This window comes from Falco rusticolus, chromosome 7, assembly GCF_015220075.1.
Source record: "Falco rusticolus isolate bFalRus1 chromosome 7, bFalRus1.pri, whole genome shotgun sequence".
NCBI classification, from domain to species: Eukaryota; Metazoa; Chordata; class Aves; order Falconiformes; family Falconidae; genus Falco; species Falco rusticolus.
The window spans coordinates 17,147,057-17,171,075 of NC_051193.1; the positions used below are offsets into that span (position 1 = coordinate 17,147,057).

The 24,019-nt window shown below is 40.5% G+C and overlaps 1 long non-coding RNA gene across 1 annotated transcript in view; it reads right to left on the reverse strand.

The window, feature by feature from the left end:
* Positions 1-23,474, reverse strand: part of LOC119151683 — a 121,361-nt gene extending 97,887 nt beyond the window's left edge. The window contains exon 1 of the long non-coding RNA XR_005105502.1: positions 23,173-23,474. This is a non-coding gene — a long non-coding RNA (uncharacterized LOC119151683). The remainder of the gene's footprint in view (positions 1-23,172) is intronic.
* Positions 23,475-24,019: the final 545 nt, after the last annotated feature.

The following is a 24,019-nucleotide window of genomic DNA, read 5'->3' on the forward strand; positions in this document are numbered from 1 at the left end:
AGTGTGAGCACTCTTATTTCCAGTGATGTCTGCTTTTATAAATACCATTTTCCTTGTCACCCTTAAACATTCTGCCAGGCTTCTGGAAGAGACAAATTCTGTTCTTAGATGAACACAGCAGTTTCTGCTTAGGAAAATGGGAGCTGCATTCACATACGTCTGATGGCTCAGTTTGGCTCTTAGCCCAGGAGAGAATTTTTGCTTAGATGATTTTAGAAATCAGTTCCACTGTTTGAACCTGATTTTCTTTACAGCAAAGACAACAAAACCTTCTAAACCAAGAGACCTAATTAGGATGCTGTGTAACTGCTGTAATAATCAGCAAAGCTTCTATTTATTTAGAGAACGAATGTTTACATTGCTATATAGAACTTGCAGTGAGGCAGTTTCCTGCTGTGCCTGGCACTGTAAAATTGCACATTGCAAAAGAAGGAGCTTCTCCCAAAGAATTTAAGGCTGCAGCAGGTGCCTTGTTCACTTTTTGTTATGGGACCTAAGCCATTAAGGCCTGGCTTATACACAAAGTCATGGAGAGTGTTGTTTGATACTGATTTAATTAAATTGGAACAACTTTTGCATGACAGCATTCATACATTGGTTTAATTTGTGTTGATGAATTTACAGGCATGAACTAAATTTGCATAATCAGTCTTAGGCTGACATAAAAGAGTACAAGCACAAAAACTGCACCAGTTAGCTAAATGGATATAAATTAACCCTAAAGCCCTCTCTGGGCAGAAGGAAGTCTCAGAAATACTAAACATGTGCACAGGAAAGCATCCAACCAGTGCAGTTCTATTTATTATTTAGGGATTAACAATGTAAGATTAAAAAGATACAACACCAAAAGTATTCCAAAACTACTCTGCGCTGAAAATTATCTGTTTAAAAAATCACACTTTCAAATGCAGATTTTGGAGTTGCAAGTCAGCTCAGACTAACCCTGTGGCAGGAGTTCCTGCAGAGCTGGTAAAGGCTGTGCTCCTCTGCATGCCCCTGCTCCCTGCAGCACCTCCTGCTCATTCCGGCATGGAGCCAGACCCATGCCACACCACCACCTTGGTGCCCCCCCCCCCCCCCCCCAGGACCAGGACAGAGGGATGCAAAGAGCGAGACCATTCTTTATCCTGGTCACAGCCACTAAAAAATTAATCTCAGATGTAATAGGGCAACAGAGTTCTGATCAGGTGCACACACAAATCTTTGAACTTTACAATTAGTAGAGACCCATCCGTGACACATAGCTTTTATAGTAATTAAAAATCAGAATTCAATCATACTAATTTCACCAGCAAGACCCGAAAGGACAGGATAAAGTAACAGCAGGACAAGAATTGAGAGAGGGACTATTACAGTATTTAGATTGTAGGGAAAGATGTAAATTACAAATAATGAAGGAGAAGCATTGCAGAGATCTATAATCTCTGTATGAAGATCAACAACAGGCTTTTGAAATGCCAAAAAATTACACCCGTGACAAGGCAATGTCACAGTGGGAGAGGAAAAATACTGACAAATAGTTTGTCAGAAAGGTAAGAAGCATTTGATTATCTCTCCAGCTGGGGCATTGGATATTCTTTTTACTATTGTGGTTTGCAAGGCTGGGCAATTGCTACAAAAAGTAGCTTCACAACAGTTGTTCAAATGAAAAAAGAAGTTAATTTTGGCTGCACCATGCATTTTATCCTGTGCAGTCATCTTCTGAATTGCTCAAGAGATATTTTATTTCTGTGTTAATAGAAAACAAAAATTTTTAATAATCATGTGAGTGCACTTGGTTGCAACTTCAAGATAAAAGTATTCGTACACCCATCTTGAAAACCTCCCCTCTCCTTTTTGCTGGATATTTTCAGGTATCTCATCAGAGATCAAGAAGGATGTTCTATGGCAGATCTGAGCAAACATACATTGTTAACAACTTAGCAAACGGAATACTCGGTGTTTAGTCAAAGAGAAAAGATCAACTTGTGGACTTAAAATAACTGGCACATTGTCAAAACAGCACTGTTCATAGATAGCTGACAAACAGAAAAAAGCAAATAACTGTACCCCATCATTTGCTATGAAGTTTGTGCCCTCTAATTTCTAAAGCCAAATAAAACCAACCACTTCCATATCAAATGTTTCTGATGAACAGCTTTGGAACTGAGGTAATGTAATTTGTTATCTGCCAAATATCGCATATTTGCTGTGAAAATTATGGGTTTATTTATTTTTTTTTTAATTAATGTACTTGAAATGTGTTGGATTGAGAATCTTTGGAAGTCTTTTTTATTCACAGAAAAAAACATATTATCTCAAGCATGTCAGCATGGGCTGTTCACACAGACTTTATAGTGCCTTGGTTTTCAGAAGGTGCAAAACTACTGCTGAGGGCACCAACCTTCTCATCTGGTGCATCAGCACCCACCACTAGTCTAGTGCAACACCACCACTAACTAATGCAAACAATACAGTGATTAATGCACATGAGAAACTGGATCTAGACACTATTTATTTCATATAAGCCATCAAATCGTCATGGTAGCAGTCAATGTCTATACTTTGCTAATCTAGGTTTGGGTCAACTGATAAAGTTCTACATCTTAATGCCAATCCTGAAACCTTTTGTTCATCTTCAATGATACTTAAAAAAAAATAATATGGACAGATGGACAAAAAAAGCTGGACAAATACCAGCTTCCTATAGGCAACTTGTCCTTCTTCAACAATACTGCACAAGAAACACGTTCATAGGTAAGATTCACAGCTGGTTGACACATATTCATCTCTACAGGCTCAAAAAAAGCTGAAGTTGTTTCACTGTAAGGGAAGGGCAGTATCTTCTTTCCAGCTACCTGCTTTACATTTCACTTCTCATGCCTGTTTATTTTTCCTTCTAACTTTATATCTTTTTCCTTTATGCTAGCACCTACTCTTGTGTGAGATGGGCTATTGCCTTCCTTTTAGGTGACACAACGTATTCTGCCATCAACATCTCACAGAAGTATCTGTGTCTGTATATCACAACCCCGTTGGCTAGGTCTCTGTTGGGTTTTCTCTTTCCTTCAGCTGCTCATCTGTCACAATACCTTGGAAAACACTAGTAGCCAGGTGGTCAGGCTGAAGATACCAAGTTTATTTTATGATCAAACTTGCTTTTGCTGAATATTCTGAGCACTTTCTTCCGTTTGAGAGAGCTCACGATCTCTGTTCCCTAACTGTTGACATTTACATGCCCTTTCATTCCCAGCTCTCTTTCTGTCATTCACAATTCTGATTCCAGAATGACCTACTACCATTTGGCTTTCATCCCTGCGCACTTTAGGAATAACATCTTTTATGTTGTTACCCGGATTCCTCCAGCTTTTACATTCCTCCAAACCCTTATTCAGCTTTGCCAGTTCTTTACATGGAGTAGCAACTCAGCAGTGCAGCTACCTCTGCCCCCAGCCCTGATGCCCTCGATAACCAAGGGCGTGCGCTCCCCCGCTTGTCCCTGGACCTGTCACAGGAGGGCATCAATCGGATGCTGATGTTGCAGTGGGCTGGGGTCAGGCCTCACGTTTCTGCCTGTGGGCTGGGGGGAAAGCTCGGCCCATCGGGAGCTGTAACTGGAGCATTCAGCAATGCTAAAAGCTGGAGCCGTCGTTCTTGTATATGCGGTGTCATGAAGTAATGATGAGTCCTGCCTTCTCTGCCCTCTCAGAAAAGGTACTTGGGAAAATCTGTCCCCTTCTTCAGGCAGCCCTGTCTCCACAGGAGTATCTAAGATGGTTTTAAAGAGAGCCACTGAACATGGGTGAATGCCACCCAGAGCAGCATGGATGACGATGGAGTCACTGGTAGAAGAAGAGTCCTTTCATTTAAGTACAAATTTTAATCTATGGCTGGGGCAAATGGAGGGTGAAAATGCATTAGGTAAGGTTACAAGTTTGCTTGACTCCGCTAATCAATAACTAAGTAAAGGAGATTCTCTAACCATGGAGAAAACATATTTATTCACTTGCAAAGGAATTGGGAGGTGCTTCCAATGATGCTTTGTATACAAATGTCTTTGGACCCTGTTCAAATAATGTTCTTTATATTAAATGGAACACTGATAATCTCAGTACGGTAGCCAATGACAGCCTTCTCAGTGCTTAGTTAAAACAGAGCGGATATGCCTAAGAGTAAATGAGCTGAACTGCACAGAGCATACTTCTGCAACTGTTCTCAGGTAGTTTTTTCTGCACAGCTCATTAGCTATCTAGCTCTGCAAAATGCAGGCCTTCTCCGTTCCCATTACAGTTTTAATTGAGAGCTCATGACACAGCACCATTCAGGGAAAGATTTTAACAGCCGCATGCATGGCTGCAGGACAGTGGGGTATTTTTTTACCCTTACAAAATCTATTTCTTTGTACTTTTCTTTTTTGTACTTTTGATACACAACTCTCCAAGGCCTTAATATCTTAATGTCCCTTTTACAGAGCAGGAGAATCAGTCAAAGACTAAGTAATCTGCCTAAGATCACAGAGGAACGTTGTGGCAGCATCACACTGAGACCTGAGGTCTCCAGAATCCTATTACTATGCTCTAACCCCAAGACCATCCTGCCTTTCTTAAAAGCTTTACTATTACATTCAAACATACAGAGACCCAGATGGAAACAAAAAGAGATGGCATAAACAAACTCAGCATGCCAGCGACTGCACCTTCTTTGAAACAAAAGAAGAGCAAACATATAAAGTCAGATCAGTTTGAACTAAATTTGGACAGGACATTCTAATGTAATGCATTTATATCTATTTTACAACTATTAGTTCATTAGTCAGTGGAATAAAATAATCCTGAAAACATAGATGAGTGCTTTTTAATAGCCAGGGATGCGTGATGATTCTCTTCTGTGAGCACTATTTTGAATGTGATCTACGTCCATAATTTTATAGGTAAAATCTGATGGAAATAAGAGTATTTTTTTTCCTTAAATATATTCTCTCTTTCCCTGTGGTAAGTCTGCCAGTCACCAAAGACCTGATAAAAGGGAAAAAGCAAAGGTCACTGACATCAGAAGTTACATGGTCATGCAGCAGAAATGGTTCTGGAAACACATGAAGTTATTCTCTACCTTGCCATCAGTGTCACGGACAGACATTGCAAAAACTAACCACGCTGTTCAGAAGGACTCTGGCAACACAAGATGCTCCTGCATGTTGGGGAACTCTCCTGTTCGTTTTATGGATAGATAAAGAACATATGTGAGCTGTTCTGCTATGTTGCAGACACATTATTGTAATTCCATGCCTTCCTGATTTATGCTCTCAGGCCATTTTTTCTGTTGGTCTGTATCACTAGAGTCAGTCCACTAACATGACTTTATGTCACCTGAAACCCCCGTTATCAGTGGAAGCAGGAGGATGTAAAGGATTTCCCCATGTGTGGGACAGTGGGAAGTTAGGTAAGAAACAGCTGAAGATAAAAAAGCATCACTATGAGATAAAAGAGAGCCTCTGGGGAAGCTCACACCACCTTTGCTTGAGTACTCTGGAAAATTTCCTCCTGCTTCCAAATGTCCAGAATAGTACGGGAAGTCCAAAGTCCAACTGAGGCATTTCACAGTGTAATCAAGTAATGACCTCAGAATATAGTTAGAGATTGTTTTATATACACCTGCTAATGCTAAGTTATTTATCATGCCCGGAAGGCTCTGTATTACTTGCTACCTTTCATCATAATTCATCCTCTGTTGCAGGTGACTATCGTGAAAGAAAGAAGAAAAGATTCTCAGCCCAACTCAACCAGTTGCCAGCTACTTGGTCTGGAACTGCACTTACAGGATCAGGGTTTGTTACAAGGGCTTTGAGCTGAGAACTACAGTCCTGGTATTCCACATGCGAAAAGCAGAAAACACAGTTCATGCCTTCAATGTTTCGTATTTGAGGCTGTTCTTACATTGAGGGTAGTAAGGGAAATTGAAGTTTGAGCTTCAGATCATAATATGAATGGTAGTTTATTTCAGGGAATTATCTTTTTGTGTGCCTAATATGTGTTCATTTGACTGTTCTCTGGAATTGAAGGTAGGGCATTTTGAGATGTTATTGTACTGCTAAGTGCAATAAAAGCTGCAGAGCAAGTAGCTAAATACCCTGAGGAAAGCAAAAACACAGCTAATGACACACAGCAACTGCTCTAGTTTGAGGATTTACTGGGACAAACAGTTAAAAACAGAAGCAGTGTTTATGACAGTGAGAAGCCTGATCAGCTTCAAATGCATCTTATTCTGTCACATTTACCTAAAAGAGCATTTCTGACTCATGAAAGGTACCTCATCAACTTAACTGGGAACACGGAGGGAAATAAGAAATACTGCCTTAAAAAGGGTTTTTTTTCTGCATGTGTAATGTGGTGCTGGTGAAAAGACCAAAACAAAGGGTAAGTAGTGTCTCTGTGTTTTTTCCTACATTGTAGTTTACCACCCTGCATTTGTTTCAAGGTTTACCAGGGGTTTGAATTAAATCCATCCAAACGAAGACTTGATATTCAAGGCTGCCCCTCGGCAAAGAGGGGTTTTGCATTCATTAATATTGCCTTGGGATGAAGGAAGAAACAGGAGAGCCCTGATTGACCTTAGACATTTATAAAGGTAATCTAATTTGTGCTCGTTTGTTACTTTTTCATTAAAGCCACTCCTGGAATGTTTCTTATCATGAGTTGTGCTTCCCTTGAGAAAAGTTTTAACAAATAGACCAAATCCAGCACAGAGCTGGCCCAGTAACTGCACTCCTCAAAGTGATGTGGAAATGCAGGCTTGAAGAAATCTGTGATCTGACCTGCAAAATTAGGAAGGTAAAGTCAGAACCAGGGAAGTCTACAGTCAAACGAGTCAACCTGTAGCCAGTATGTGGCTCATATTGCATTCACTTACAAGTGACTATGGCTTATGAAGGACTGAATGAATACATTTTGTTCATGCAGGTCAGCTGCTCGTTTTGCAGCTGGCGCATATTAACAACCACTGTCCGTTTGCATATACGCAGAGCAAAGAGCAGTAAATCTGGCCCTCAGTACTGAAGCTTTCTCACAGCCATACAGCTGAAGACATAATTCCAGAAAGCCCTTGCCCAAGAAACAGGTGATGCCAAGAGGAAAAGAAATGTTGCAGTTCTCAGAAACATTACCACTACTCGGCAGGAACTTTCTTGGTTTCCCTGTCTTAAAATATATTTGTTATACCACAGATTAACTGCATCCATTTAGGGAAGAAATGATCTTGAATCATTGTTTCATCTTAGGAACCACAGGTGATGTTGTACATAGTCTGTTTACAACCTCAGGGGTTAGTGAAAATGAAACCAAACTAAGAAAACGCAGACCATTGACCAGAACAAGACCTGCCAACATTTCCTTCTTTAATCTCTTAACCAAACAATACGACACATGACAGCACGATGGTGAGGATGAGGTTTCACAGCCTGCTGAGAATGCCAATTTTTGGTTAAAAAGAAAAAAAGAATATTTTGCTTATCTGATTTACATATTGCACATTAAATAAGCCCTGCAAGGTACCATGCTCCAAAACGGACTTATTTTTAAAGAAATGTAGATTAATAATCCTCCTTGCTTAAAAAATGAGCTTCAATATTTGTGCGAATCGTAGAGTGAAAAAAATCAATGTGCTATCGACTGCTGGGGATGATCACATTCATTTTGCCCTTTGTGGTTGGTGAAATCCATGCTGCAATTACAGAGACAGGCTGGCAGCAAAGAGCCTCAGTTGGGCTTTCAGCTCCACATTAATCCAAAACTCACCATTTTAATGCAGATATAGATTGCCACGAGTCAATAGCTGACTACTTGAATTGTGAAGTAGCAGTTCCATGCTATATTGGCAGCACTGGCTGTTACAGTATCTTCAAGTATTTTGAAATTTCAAAGCGTTACTCCATGAAAGTGAGGAGCGTAACTGACACCACATCAGAAGGGGACTGAGTGTTAATGCTATTATCATAAATGGGGGAATCTAGAATAGAGACATAATAGTACAAATAATCTTTAAGTAGATCAAAAGTAGACTTTTCATGGGACAAAATGTGTACGCACTCTTGCTCGTGTTTAATGTCCTAATGCATTATCCCATAAAGTATCCCAAATGCTGAATTTTTACAATGTAGTTCCCAATTCTCTCTCATTTACACTGTTTCAAGCAGAGATGACTTCACCAGAGTCAGAGGGATCACTCTGCATTTATAATCTGGCAAGTGAGGTCAGAATTTGGCTTTGAGTAGCAATTTCCTCTCTGGCAATCTATTTGTAACTAAGAACTGAATTCTGCCACTAATCTGTGTGAAGAATTGGGGAATCTACGAAGCACTCAGCATCTCTGTTGTAGCACATGAAGTGCAGGGTGAACTTGGAACTCTATTTTATGTACAGTATCTATATTCTTGTATACCTTTATGATGCTGACCTCCTTTTACCGTATCCTCACAAAATGGTGAAACATGCAGTGGCAGATCCACACATGCAGAGTGTTACAGCTGCCATTTATGGTGCACGAAGCAAACTCAATTCAAGACCTACTGAGTTCCATGGAAATGCTTCCATTGATTTCACTGAAGTGCGCATGTGTGACTGCAGGCAACTTTACTGCACAGGCAGACACCAAACCTGTGCTCAGGAGGAGCTGGCTACTGGTGTGCTAGGGTTAGGTCTCAGCGCACAGAGGCTGCACTGTGCCACACTGCCAAGCAGTCAGGCTCTGTCTTCTCTGTCCTGCAGCATGCCTGCAGATCCAAGAGGCACTGTGCAATTTATGACTATTTATTCTGTTAGTTTCAGAACTGATCAAATATTTACATATTTCCTAGCTACTGCATGATGGTGGCATGTAGGGACATACTCTTTCAGGTTTGATGTTGATCACCTTTCCCTCATTCATGCATATATCCATTTTCTGTGCTACAGGTAAGAACACAAGAGGAGTATGCTGGGGTGGAGCAACAAACTCAGCTTTGTCAGATGCAGAACAATGTGCACAGTCATTTTTATTACCAGGGTAACCTATGAACTCAGTAAGGTCTATTAGCACATGTAATATTATCAATAATAAAATAGATAAATATAGGGAGTAGACCTAGATATTTTGATGCAAGATCAGATGCGTACAATCAAAAGCAGCCATTTTCCTTTTTTCATGTCTGAAATATAGACCCATTTGATGTTGGTAAGCCTTCATGTGGTTTTAGACTCTTAATGATGAGTCTTGAGCAGACTATACACCTATAGGGCTTTGTGGAGGCTTTCTAAAAGAAAAAAGGATTCACCCTGATGTTACATATTGGTATTCTGTGTAGCTTTTCATAACATGCCTAATACACCTTAATGGTCTGCCTTAAAAACATTATGAGATTGGAGCCAGGATCTTAACTTTGCCTGCAGAAAAAAAATACTGGTTCTTGCAGCTGATCTGTAGCTGATGGGCTTTTATACCTGAAAGCCTCATTAAATTCAAAATTTGATATAGTGTGGAAATGAAGATATAAGTATCTCAGTTATAAACAGACTCATGTTATGTTTAGAATGAAACCACCACAACATTGCAGGTTTTTGGTTGCTTAGAAGGATAGAAGTGAGCTTTCAAATGTTTTAATTTTGGTTTCCTGAACCAAATATAAGGTTTCCAAAAGATCAGAATTTATCTCAACTCTAATAGATAACGCAACAGTAATTTTATTAGTAGCAAGAATCAGTATAAGTGTGACACAGGTTTCACTGAACTCGATGAGAGGGAAGGACATCCATTTGCATGGAGAGGCTAAGGGACTTCTGTAGGAAGACTTCTGCAAGTTGAAACTGCACAAATTATTAAGGTTTTCAGAATCAGGTCCTCTCCCGGTGAAACTGCTGTGATCTAAAATGCCAGATAGAAAGAGCTCACAGCCACAACCATTCAACATCAGTTAGAATATTAATGAGTAAATGGAAAAAGTGCTTCAAACCAACAGGAAGAGTTTTTCACCTTGACCTTGCTACCTGAGTAGTTTTCATTAATTATGAGGAACTGGGCTTATAGCAGAGTGCATAATGATAGCCATTATGTGGAGACCATAAAATTAGTCCCTGTTTTTACAGCCTGTAGAAACAAACTAAAAGTCTGTCCCAAGAAGCTCGTAATCTTAATAATAGAAAGCACAGACAATAGGAATAAGGTGTTGAATGCACATCCCAACCACGTCCCAGCACCAAACAATGGTTACCTCTAGAGGCTTTGAGGGAGGTGTGAGGTCCGTCATGATGGTGTAGGTTAAGTGGGGAAACCATGTTGAGTGGAGAGAACTGGACCTGACTCACAACTCACGTAGTGCCAAAGCAGCGATCAGGGAAGAGAGCAGAAAATACCTGAACTGAACCAAGCCCAGGGCACTGCTGCTCTGGCTCCTTTGGGCCTCGCCTCTGACTGATTCCTCTCTGCATTTTTTTTTTCCTGAGGACTATTTCACAGCTTTTGGTTTAGTTTTCCCCAGTGCAGCTGAGCCCCGTCCCTGTTACAGTTTTCCCCGATGCAGCTGAGCCCCTTCCCTTCTCCGGAGGTGCCCATTCCTCTTGGAGGGCACCAGCCTGTCCCCCCTGGCCTCTCCCAGGGACAAGCCCCAGGAGGGCACCCACAGAGCTTCCTCCCATACTAATTTTCCCCTTATTTTCACTCTGCTCATATTGCTTCAGCTATCATGTTTTCAGACTATCTAGCTTGAGGTTGATTTTAAGACACCTAGTGAAACTTTGTACTCCAAGAAAGGTAATTTTGAACAGTTCAGGAGAAGTAAGCCTGCCTTTAACAATCTCCACCTGGAATAAGAAAAACTTAATAAATTCTTCATGTTTACTGCATTTACACAAGGCCCCAGACTATGGATTAACTTTTTATTACTCCTTGTTGTAAGTTTTTTTCCCCTCTATTATTAGTTTTTTTAACAAAACAGTGGCAAGGGGAGAAAAGTGTTATCTTCCCTGTGGACATTTACAGGCTTTTAAATGAAAGATTGGTTACAGATTTGTACTCTGTGGAAGCATGAAATACATAGCTGGTGTGCCCCATATCTCAACAGAAGAACTTTTCTAATCATCTGGCAAAAGCTATTCAACAGAATTAGGTAAATCTCTGAGAGTTTGGAGTATCTGCTTCACTGCTGAAAAAATACCAAAGAATGAATACACACAAATACATTTTCCTACACAGGAGGTCCCACGCACTTTTTCATAGACAAACCGTAGGCAGTGGCTTTTTATTTACTCCTTTTAGTCGCAAAAATCTATTCTCTCTCCAGCAGTGAGTGGAATTTTCCAGTGCTGCTTAATGTTGAAATAATGAACTTTGGCAAACTAAATCAGCTGAGAGCAAACTCTAAATATGAGAACTTGTAGCTTAGGTGGCATTTGGTGTCATTGCATCATGGGAGCTGAGCTGTCCTTAGACCACTGAGTACAGAGCGATAAATCCTGCTGGATTCAAGGGTCATAATCTTGTTTCTCTACTGCTTCCTCCTTTATCCTGGTTTCATCACTCGGTGCTATGATTTTGTGTTCTGCCCCTCTCCATATAAGATCTTATGGCTCACTATAACTTTGCGGCAGTGGTCTTCTCCAGTGGAAAGATGTGATATTTTCTAAACCAAACATAATTCCTTAGCAACATATAATAGTATCTGCATTCCAAGAACACACAGAATTAAATGGTTCAGCATAGATTAATCACAAAAGAGAATATTTTTTCTCTCTATTTCATGTGTCTTTGAGATCATCATGAAGAAGTCTGCAGAAAGAGGGAGTACAATGCAGCAGGGGCCCCCAGAAATGCCCAGAAATGCAAAGCTTTTCTCAGGGAGAAGTCAACTGACATGCAACTAGCTGAGCATTTCAAAGACAACAAAAATAAAATCAGCCAGGAAAAACAGAGTTAAGGGAAGGAAACTACAACAATTCCTAACCACTGTTTTAGAATCACAAGATTAGTGAGCTGACTGAATTCACATAGCTTACATGTTGCTGCCCAAGAAAGAGGAGGTACAAAAGGACATCGTGTTATGAACCGGAAAGTCAGTTCCTCTCTATGCCACATCAGAAGTTTCAGAAGCTGAGAACCTAGGTGCTAAGCTTCCTGCTACTATTTCTCATTCCAATGATTTCCACCTGAACATATGCATCAGAAAAAATTAACCCACCAAATGCACAGGAAAAAAACCCCAATACCTTAAATGCCTCAAAAGGAATTGCCTGAGGTTTGAAATAGAGTGGACTTGTAACAAGTGCCAAAATTTATCACTGAACTGAGAAAAACACTGAAATTGATGATCAGACTTGCTGGTTCACATCAAAAGAAGTGGCACCTTGTTCAGCAGCACTTTAGCCCACAAGAGTATCAGGGTATACAGCGACAGCAGGAGAAAAGGAAACATTACCTGTATGGTATCTTCTCTCACTGTACTTGATCCTCCTTCAAATCTCAATGTATTGATCCAGCCCTGTCATTCAACAACTGTCATAACACGTCCAGGTGGAGCACTAGCACCCAAACCATGGGGCCATGTTTCTTGGCTCACTGACACATGATGATCATGCAGATGGAAGACAACAGATGTGGTCAGCAGCTGGAAGGGCTGCAGAAAGGCTTCCTGAATGGAAGTGAATGGCTAATTAACAAAGTAAATTAATGCAGCCTTTTAATTTATACTTAAATATGACCAACGCAAAAGACTGGATGGTACAAAGTGCACAGCATCAGTCTCAGAGATTAATCCTCGTCTGATTAATGCATATACTTTAATCTAGGTGCTTCTTGATATTTTGTCTAAAATTAATATTTTCAGAGCTGACTGACCTGCAGTTTTATAAGTATCTGTCACCAAGTTATTAAACACATCACTACAGCATTAAAATACATTCCATACGCTGACTATCCATAACATTCCCATGTTAAATCTGAAGGTTTTTTATTCCCTTAAAAGCACTTAATGGCTCCAGCCCTGCACACTTGATAGAACTGTCACCATTTACCCTCAGCCGTTCTCCAGACTCAGAACTGGCAGCCTCCTGGAAGCCATCTCTAGTCTGGAGAGAGCTTAGGACAACAAATTCCTGTGTTCATGCCTGTTCATAAGTCTCTGACTAAGCATTTGGGACTAAAAATATGGGAATTTACCACTATTTATTGTTTATGCATAGTCCTAGACAGCAAAGTCTGGCTGAATTTCTCTGGATTCTGGAAAATGGGGATTCAAGGTCTGATTTCAAGTCACCCACAAATCAGTACTCCCAAACAGAGGGGAAGCCTAAGAGACATGAATTTATGCCTTATTCTTCACTCACAGACAATAGGAAACAAGGTTGAAACACTACAATTCCCTTCAAGCATTAAACCTTGTGCATGGAAATAGCTGTTGCTCTCGGCTACAACACTCCTTAGTCCTGAGATCCAAAGGAAGAATGGAAACAAGGAAGCTGTGGTCACCAGCTCAGCCAGGAGAAGCAGTTTCAGCACTCATCCTTGCTCCCTGGGAGCACAGAAACTTAGTAAAACCTGATCTCAAACTGTAGAGCTTTTGCTGCCAACCCTGGTCCTGCCCTGTGACTTGAGCAGTGCAAGGCACAAAGTCATTCCTGGATTTGCATAAGCAATGGACATTAAAATGCTAAAAGTATCTGCATATGTTGTCCAAGCAGAGACCAGCTCAATTTTTGAAAACCAAGCCTTGTGTTCAACAAAGTGCTGCTCTTCCAATAAAACAATGAAGTGAAACCTAACTCAAATGAATTGCACCCCTCAGATGTTTACATGTTTTCAATGTTATGCCTTAACAATTCAGGAATCTAAAGTAGAAAGTTTTTTTATATATCAATCTACAAACAAACCTTAACATTTACAGAGAATTGTTAAATATAAAAAAAATATTTAATCAGACTTAAGTAGATTCACACTTTATAGTACCTTCATTACAAAAGTTAAAAATGCACTGGGCATTGAAAAAATTGCAGTATCACAATACTCATAATTCAATTGCTACTGAGCCTCTTAATGTGATGATAAGTTGCATCATTAGAAAAAGTTTTTTGCTTCTTAAATGAGGTGTGAGGAAAGGGGAAGTGCAGAGATAAGTAATTATGTTTCTAACAGAGAATATAAAACAAGTTAAATGCATCTGCACTAGAACTCGATATGAAATAGTTTTCCCATCTTATGAACATTTCCAATATTGCAGATCTCCTTTGCATCCTAAATCAAAATGAAACACTGTAAAAGTTTTCTGAACCAAAAACTTAAGAAAAATGTCAGCTTATGCCAATCAGAATATATTGCTTTCATACGTTCCAAATGCCATCATTTTGCTTTTACACTTTTTCTTTTGACTCATGTTTGTTATCAATAAGATTTTCAAACAAAATGTAATGAAACTAAACTTTTAGAAAATGATGCAAAATCCTCTATGAACAATTTGTAACTTACTTTTCAAAACTTCTTACAAATGGAAATGTCATTAAAGGTACCCTGTTCCAGCAAATTATTTCACACTTGACAAATCCACACATTTTGGAAAAAATAGATTTTGTCAAGTTATTTTCAGTCAACTCTCTCTGATATCAATATCTCAAGTCTGTGAAACATCAGACTGTGTGAAGCTATTACAAATACTGAATGTGTAAATAATTATCTCCATCTAAATTACTTCATACTTTTTCACACAAGAAACATAAATGCAACAATAGATCAATCTGACTGTAAATATCTAAATATGTCCTTTAAAAGCCAAAGGAATGTCAGATACAATTTATTTTCAGCCAGTGCAAACTGAGACATTAAGTGGCAATTCTACTTCCATTAGCTAAATCTGGCAAATATGCAACTGTTTAAAGGCATTGTCAATAGCCATTGCACAATTAAGTATTTGTACTGATGCCTTATTAAATTACCCTTTTCAAGTAGGCATAATAAACTAGGAGTTCACTGTACAGATTTTCATGGTGAAAGTCCAGATCACAGGAAAATTTATTTAAAGAGAATGCAGTCCACTGAGTAATGAAGTAAATGTCAAATGTTTTTGGCCAAATAAATCTGAGTTGTCTTAAAACTTTTTTGGCAGATATAGCTGAACACAACACTGGTAACAAAAAGCCTTCAGATTAATGATTTTGATTTACAGAGTTCCCAGGTAAACTTTCAAATGCGCTGCATATCCAGCAGCAAACCCTGCCTGGTGGGGAGTGGACTTCATTACCACGGGCAGTCAAAAAAGGCAAGACAGTCAGAGCTGATAACTTGGATGCTCATTCAAAGTACCATTGGCCTCTGCTGGTTTAATTATAACTTATGCTGCAGCGCCCTGGAAAGAGCCGCTGTGGGTGCTGCCCACCCCCAGCCGCAAGGAGAGGTGCTGGGACTGGCTGCTGTGTGCACACCCTGTTGCCTCCCACCCAGCTCAGCACGCCACGTGGGATGGAAAGAAATGTAAAATTGGTTTTCTGCAGTTGATTACTACTCCCCAGTGGCAAGGCATGTCTTTGAGCATCAGTGTTTCTTAGTGGGGGCCACTCTTGCAGTCCCTGGGGGCTGTTTTCCCCAGCCCCCCTCTGCTCTGACCAGCCGCAGAGGTGCAGGAGAGGCAGGCGCAGGCGAGGCAATCCTCCTCCTTGTTCAAGGGCACACAGCCATGACAAAGAAAGCCTCAGCCTAGGGGCAAGTGCCCCCATAGCAGGCAGCTGCTAGCGACCACCTAGCTCTTTGTGGCTGCCAGGATCAAGGCTAGTGCCAACAACAGTCCAGACTGCGTGGGTGTTTCACCCCACCCCCTGGAATTGTGCCTTTTTTTCCAACTATTTGTCCGGCTTGCTATCCCACCCAAACAGCGCGGGCTTTACCTATGTGCTAAATTTGCAGATACTCCTCTTGCAACCTTTCTTTTTTAGCATCGCAATCAGTTGCCAAAAGGTGTGGAGAATTACCCTCAGACCCTTATCTTTGTGCCTGCTTGCCACTGTTGAAATGGAACGGTGGTGGCCACAGATTGACAAGATGCTGCCTATTGGGAAACTGGAATTTTGTCTTTCCAGACCTCTTCCAGCGCTGGGCTGCTGATTTCTTTACACACTGTGTAAGCTAGCCAGGCATGCATCCTTCCAAGGCTCAGCTGTGTGCCTGGCTTGAACCGGCCTCAAAGGAAGACGGGCATTGACATTTGCTAGCAGATTTTGAACTGTTGCAACACAAAGGCTTTATCTTAAATGCAACATCAAACCACTTCCAATATTTATAATTTCCTCAGACATATCATATACTCTAAATATTTTCTCACTGAATGTACAAGGATTTTCTTCTCTTCATAGCTTCATTGCATTATTACTTTTAGCCTGATGCTTTTAAGAATAGTAAAGTTGCAGCATCCAAACTGTTACACATAGGGTTGTGAATTTATTCTTTTAAATTATAACTTAGTATATTTAGTCAGTTTGTTTTATATCAAGCATTTATTTAAGTGGTTTTCATTGTATTGACATTTTATAATGCCCTCCTAATATTCTTATTATTGATTTTAATACTGCAATGGTATTATTCATGGTGACACCTATTGGAAAGCAAGCTTCAATTATATCAATAGATGCTATTATTATAACATTGATAACATTAATATTTGATAGCAGCATAAAATGTGATGTATTGGCAATTAACTCATTAATGTAGATATCATTAACCAAAAATGTCAGAGTTGTTTTAAAGATTTTTCCGTTGTTTTCTTTTAACAAATTCTCTAATCACTGGCTTAGTTTTGTATTTTCTAGCATGTATTAGCCACAAAAGTTTTTCAGAAAACTAAATAATGGCATCCCTTTTAAATAAGAAAAGATGGGCTTTTATGACTTGTAAGATACTGCGAGTCTTGAATCTACAGCATTAGTAATAGGTACAGAACATGAAACTCCAGCACAGAATATTCAAAAATAAAAGATTTACCAAAACATAACCGTGCCTTTTTGCTTGTTGCTTAGCAACCAGAATTGATCTAGCAAAAAAGTCACCTGACTGAGGAATTGCTGGTGGCAATATTACTCCATCATTTTTCTTTTTCACACTAAACTGATGAAGGTTCTATCAGAAACAGCTATTAATTGTTCCTTTCTTTTCTCTCCAGCTCCTTAATTATACAGTAGAAACATTTCTGTTGCTGTTACTGAAAGGGAGAGCACAATGTAAAGCTTAAAAATTTAAGAGACATTCAAATACATCTAGATCTAAAAGACTGAATATTGCAAGCCGCAACTCACTGTCAACTCTGCTATCCCAAAATAACAAATGCAGTGAACTGTTCATATAGCGACAGAATAACCATTTTTACCACACCTGCACTGATGGACAATTTGCAAGAATCTTTCAGAAACCACAGACTAAGAATACTTGTTGTTTTGATGACTCAGTTGGAATTCACCACCACATTTGTCTTGCTTTCATCATTTCTAAACATTAGCATTTTCATCTGTTGACTGAAAGCACTTCTGGTCCTCTATAACATATATATAAAACACTTTTGATCTTTTAAAATCCTCCTGTCAACCTGGAATCACACAGCCTCTTACATTACCTTGTTCTTGTCCTTAATGGTGACCTACAGTGAACTCTGCACTCCCTACTTTCAGATGTTCAGCATCCCTCCTTTGTTAAAAGCTGCTGATCAAAAAGGAACATTGTGTTCACTGTGTTTCCCTCTATAGCCCCTCACAATCATTTACAGGATTCACACTAAAATACACAGGGTATGGACAGTGGCAATTTCATTTAACCACATACTGTATTTTTGTTTTGCTTTCTACAATACTTAATTCCTTAAGTAAATAAGAACAGGGAACGCATCTTTGTACTCAGACATTTGGCCCATCATGAGCTGCCAAATATAATGTTGAGTCCAGGAGAGACAAAAGATTAATCTGCAAACACCTAAATTGCCTTTTTACCTTTTTTTCTTTGAAATGAATGCTCTATACAAGCTCAGATGACATTTGTCCTTTTAAGAAGTGAAAAAATGTTACCTAAATGGAGCATATATCCAGTTTCACTTTTCCTCTGTATCATATTCAGATCTGGTAGATGGGATTTGATGCTGTTTCCCATAATGCCTCCATGGCTTTTTCTGTAAAAGCTTAACAAGGACACAGCATCAGAGAGTCTTTAGTGGCTAATACCCGACCCCTTTCTCTCACATTACAGCTCCAAGTGACCATTTTCATGCCAAAAGGTCACCAACATCCCCATCCCCATGGAACCAATGTGCATCAACCTTCTAACCTTTGCCACCGAGAGATGATAGCTATTTGGGCTGCAATTCCTTCATTACAGATGGTCCATATTTTATATTTAGTGTGGGAGGTCAAATTTAGGAAAGCAATTTCTCTTAAAGCTAAGAGTTCCAATAATCCAAGATCTTCTATTGGCTTATGGGTGAGTGGACAGTAATGGGTTTATGGGCAGCTCTAGAGTTTTTTTCTTCACTGGGGAGGGAATTCCGTCAATCTAAATTTTTAGGATTGGGTGGCTACCACTGTTTATTATTCAGTGAGCTCTTATTAGATTGTATCTAACACACACTACAGCAGGCAGGGAGTATCCTTATAAGCAGGCTCGCAGGCTGGATCAATATCTCAAGGCATTTACAATCTTCTTGAAACAGATTAAACAATGTTATTTTTTAATTCTATTTTTAAAGCTTATATGTGGTCATGCAGTTTTGTTGGTGACAAAAGCATTCATCCATTATCATCATTAATCACAATGGTTAATCTACTGTTAAAGCAGCTTGCATCTTAATACAGAGACAGCCTTCAGTGGAAATAACCTAAAATTTCATGGCAGATCAGAGAAGGATTGAGCAAATCCTGAAACCAACAATAAAATTCAAAAGATCAAACTCCAAAACGCTTGTTAAAAGATATCTGCTCTACATTAAGGAGGAACATTTTGATTCCATTTGGTATCCATTTTTGTAAAATGGAACAATTATGATAGCCCAAATACTGCAAATATTTATGCACATGCTTAAATTCATAGACCAAGCCCCAAGCCAGCAAAGCATTTGAGGACACTGTTACACCCAGTTCTGCTCAGGCCAGCATTCAGGCATGTGCTTTACTTGCTGGTAAATGGCAGATCCACGCGTAGTTTTTGGAGTGCAAGGTAAGAGCTTATCACCTATGACACTGTTGAATGATTCTAGTTCTTGAAGGCCAACGCAGTCTACGGCTAAAAATCTCTCTTAACCCTGCAAAACTACTTCAAGACACAAAAGCAGTTCTGAAGCTGACTGTGAATAAGCAATTTAAGTGCAATTTGCTGTCTGTATGATCATGTTCTCTATTGACCACAAATATTCACAGTAGTGCTAGGGAAACCGAATTCATCCAAGAGAGCATTGCCCAAAGCTCCCTGTGAAAAACAAAGCTTGCTACAATCAGGGAACAGAAACAATATCGGGTCAGTGCAACAGAAAGAACTAGTAACATGCTCTTCCTATGGCTTCTAGCTGCTGTGCAAAGCATCCTTACTTAAATCCGTACCCTTTACATGGTTTAGATCAGTGTTTTTTAAGTTTCCAGCTTTGTCCTTTACTAACAAATCCACAGATTAGAAAAGGAGATCTTTAGGCAGACATTGCAGACAAGAAACATTTGTGATGAACACCCTGGCCCAAGACAAGATCACAACTGATTTCTGAAAGTAAATTTCTCAAATGTTTATTTGCACTACATTTAGTCTTTACCACTTGCTGAAACCTACACACAAGATTTCAAAAGAGCATGACTGATTCACTGACGAGCTGGCCATAGCCACCTGCCGACCAGGTGCTTTGCTGGGAACACACAGCCTCCCCCTGCCGTGGGGTGCCTGTCACCCCCTCCTCATCTCGCATTGTGAAGGGACTAAATGCAGTGCAGACTGGCAGGCACAGAGGGGTTGGGGAGAAGCAAAAGCCAAACTTCTACATGCATTTAAGTGTTAAAAGATGCAGCATTAATGCTAGTGAGGTTTTAAAATAGCACCTAACCTCCAGTGCCAGGCACCTGGGCAGCAGAGTATCCGCAGACTCAGTAGAACCCTCTTTGTATCAGAGAGGTGGCAAATGGGGAGCATATGCTAAACACCTTCTCACGACAAGCAAAAGCTGCAAGGTGCTTGTGCCACATGTTTGCCTTGAGAGTGCCTGGAAACATCTGTGTATTCAAACCGGACATTTGGAGAGCATGGGGTGGGGACTGGTGGTGATAATGGCCACCATTATTGATTCTGGAAATAACACCGGGCTGATCTGACCCTTGATATAATCCCACTCTGATCAATAGGGTTATCAGGATTTTTTAAAAGGTGAGCTTGGCTGGCTTCACACTGCATTTTTGTAGTGGTGCAAAGGGAGTCAGTTTCTTTGGTGTCTTTTAAAACATCTTCCATCACCCTTTTTCCCAAGTAAAACTGTGCCTGCACAAAGCTGCCATTGTGTAAATGAAAGTCAAACTCACAGGCTGGCTCTGAAGGAAATGAAGGGACCAGAATTGCCTTGCTGTTGTTAATACTTCCCTGATGTTGTTTTTCTTCTCTTATTAGGCTCAAATATTACAAATTTGATAATATTTGCGTACAACACTTCCATAATTTAAAGCAAACATAATACAGCAAATCTCTATTGACTTTACCTTTGATATTCTGTAGTCTAAAAACGAAAAAGGTGTTCCTCACCGCGATGCACCTCCACAGTCTATGACCACAGGTATGTCTGCATCAGACTTAATCAAGGCAGTTACCCAGGTTTTAGAGCTCCAACTGGTATTTCAGACTGGGGCAGCAGTTTAAGACCAGGCTGCCTCACTCACCAGAAGGTACTGCAGTGCCCTGGGTGCAGCTATAGCTTGGCAACATATGCTGACCCAGACAGGCCCAGCAGCAGCCATGGCACAGACATAACCTGAGCCACAAAGCAAGGTGTAGGTTGTTCTTGGTGTCACAGAAAGGATCTTTTTATTTTTAATTACTTTATCTCCTATGTTAATGATGGGGAATATTTTACACATTTTTAACATAATGGCTGAACTAAAATTTATTTCTGCAGTGTTTGTGCTATGCACTCCTTGGGACAGAAGCTGCTGTTGCATTTGATCCTGTGTGGGACCTCATGCATGGTGCCTGGTCCGTGCTGAGGTCTCTCAGCTGCTATCACAACTCACCTTTTCTGACACATTATGGCAATTCCTTTTTTGTTTTGGCCTGTTATTCTCACTTTCAATGAACGATCTCTGTAAAAGCTATAGTGTGAAATTAAAACCATCTGCCCTGTGCTTACAAACATATTCCCGCTTCAGGGTCTACACTATAATCTGTCATAACTCAAAGCAGTTAACATTAAAATGATGTCCTGTGAAGGTACGATGGGTGTGGACAGAACCAATTTGTTTATACAATTGTGTTTTGCCACAGAGTAAATTAAGTTACAGGGTATTCATCAAAATTGAATTACCACAGTGCAAGCTAACAATTTCCCAAAGACATTGTGACACAAGCACAAAGCAGCCCGTCAGCCACAAGGAATCGCTGTCGTCTCGCAGGCTGCAGCTGAATTACCAAAACAATTAGACAAAAGCAATCCTCAGAAAGCTGGAAGTTGCCAACCAGTGGAAAACAGTGACAAGTCTAAAATTGTGTTTATTTCTTACTTAGAGAAGCCAGAAGAAAGGTCAGAGAGACCTTCCATGGGTGGGACATCCATGGGAGCAGGCAACGGTGATATCTTAGGGTAAGGAGGGCTAGTGTCCTGGTGGGACGGGCAGAACTTCTGTCCTGAAATATTTTACTCCTTGAATGAGATGGAACAAGACACCTCCTATCTTACCTCACATTTATTTACATGAAATGGAGATGAAAGTGAGAAAATTATTATGTTTGAATACAGGAAAACTTAGGAGCACAAATGAGGTCAGAGGAAGATTTTAGCCCTCATTTTCACTCAATTTATGCTGCAAAACAGAGAAGACGATCTGGAAAACAAGTAAAAGTGTGTGAATGGGGAGACCACCTTCTAATTTATCTTCATTTTTTTCCTGTATGAAAGTTTGTTTTGCTAATTGTCCTCACTTGAGATAAGACTGAAGTAAAAAAAAAAACCAAAACTGTTTAAAAGGTATTTTAGTTAACTGAAAAAGGAGTTTAAAGAGTAAAGTAATTTTAAGAGCAGTGAAATGCTGCTGTTGGAAAAAACATAAAAGTTGAGGGCTGAATTTCTCTCATCTTTAACTTAATTTTTTAAAAAAGAAATCTGTCACTCCACTTTTCTTAAGGAAACAGAAAATGCAAAGATTTTGCAAAAGGACAGATGTTTCCCTATGCTTTCAAAGTAACCGAAAATTCACCAATTTTCTCAAAAATCTTTCATAAAAATACAAGGTGACATTTTATAATTCAATCTCTGGTAATAATCATATTTCTACCTGCTAAAAGTATCTTGGTCAAAAATATTGTAAACCCAGCCCTCATTAGACAGTTTGACCTGCTCAGGTTTGGAGAACAGCAAAGCGGTTAAACCAAACCACTGTTGAGTTGTGCTTCACACCTGAACGAGTGTCGGGAACAGACTGGAGCTGCCCACTGTAACCCCCCTGAAACATGTTGGATGTCCCCTCCTTGACACCAAGTGCTGCGCATCCTTGGGCTGCCTGCTGTGGCACAGCACACAGCCTCCCCGATGGAGCAAGTCCAGCAGAGAGCCATGAGCACCTGTGCGGAGTGGAGTTCTTCAGGGAAAGCCCAGAGATCAGGCAGCCTCAAGGGCTATTTCTTGGAAGGGAAGATGCTGGGGCCAGGGCAGGCAGGAGCCAACCTTCCCAACAGTGTGCCAAGAGATGCCCAGATGCCATGCCTCAACACAGGGCTCGGGCACCCCTTCCCTCAGCTGCACTGGTTTAGGGTAACAGCCACCGCGTAGTCATACACTACCTTCCTGAATCATTGCAGGCTACATATAATTTTCATAAGACTCTTCCATTACAACAAATCCCCCATCAGTAAAACCTATTAGAAAGCGGCTTTACTAGGGCTTGGCAGGATAGATTTGGTTTTTAAAGGATAATCACGCATCATTTCATTGGCAGACAGGACGTTAGAGCTAGAACTAAAAAAGAAAATCAAACATGTATCTACCTCAATCCCAAATTTACATCGGCAAGGCTACGCGGTCCGGGGAGGGAGCACGGGCTGCAGGCACGCGCCTTTCGGCATGAACAAATTCTGCCTCTAGGTAGGCTCAGGAAGAGCTCAGCCTTGAGCTCACGGCTGCTCTCCACAGGGCTGGCAGAGGGGTGTCCCCCCAGAGCTCAGCCCTGTGCCCGGGGGCTGCCAGCCCTGGGGAGGCTGGGCACCGCCGCCTGAGGCCATTTGCTACCACTGGGGCTCCTGGCTTCCCCTGCGGGTGGTCTCTGCTTGAAGGACTGAAGTGTGCTGTGGGGCAGGAGCAGCAGAAGAGCTGCCTCTCCTCCAGCGCCCTGCCAGGCTGGCCCGGACAAACACCCGCCAGGTCACTGAACCTGGCAAAGCTCTGCTGGACCAGTGGCTGTGACCCCGAGCCACAAATCCCTTCCCAGTATGGCACTGGCTCCCCTGCTGGGCCAGGGAAAGTGCTGTGAGCTGTTACCTGCTTTGTCAAGAGCTCCCTCAGGGAATTTAGCAGTTGTTTTTGATTTTTATTTTGAATTTGGATGGGGTGAGCAGGACTGCTTCTTTGCTCGGATGGAAATGAGCTTTCCCTACGCAGTATATATTACTGGATGCCATACTGGTGTGTCAAGAGATGTTGACTGTGCACATTTACATAAATCTAAAAGTAAATAAATATACTCACAAGCCTCCTCAATCAAAATATGCCACAGACAACTAAAAGATCTTGAATCAAATATTAATGTTGGCGATTTCTCCAGCTATTTTATAATGCTTCCAGCTATCTTTATCACACAATGCGTAATGCACTACCTAATTTTATTCCTGAGCTATC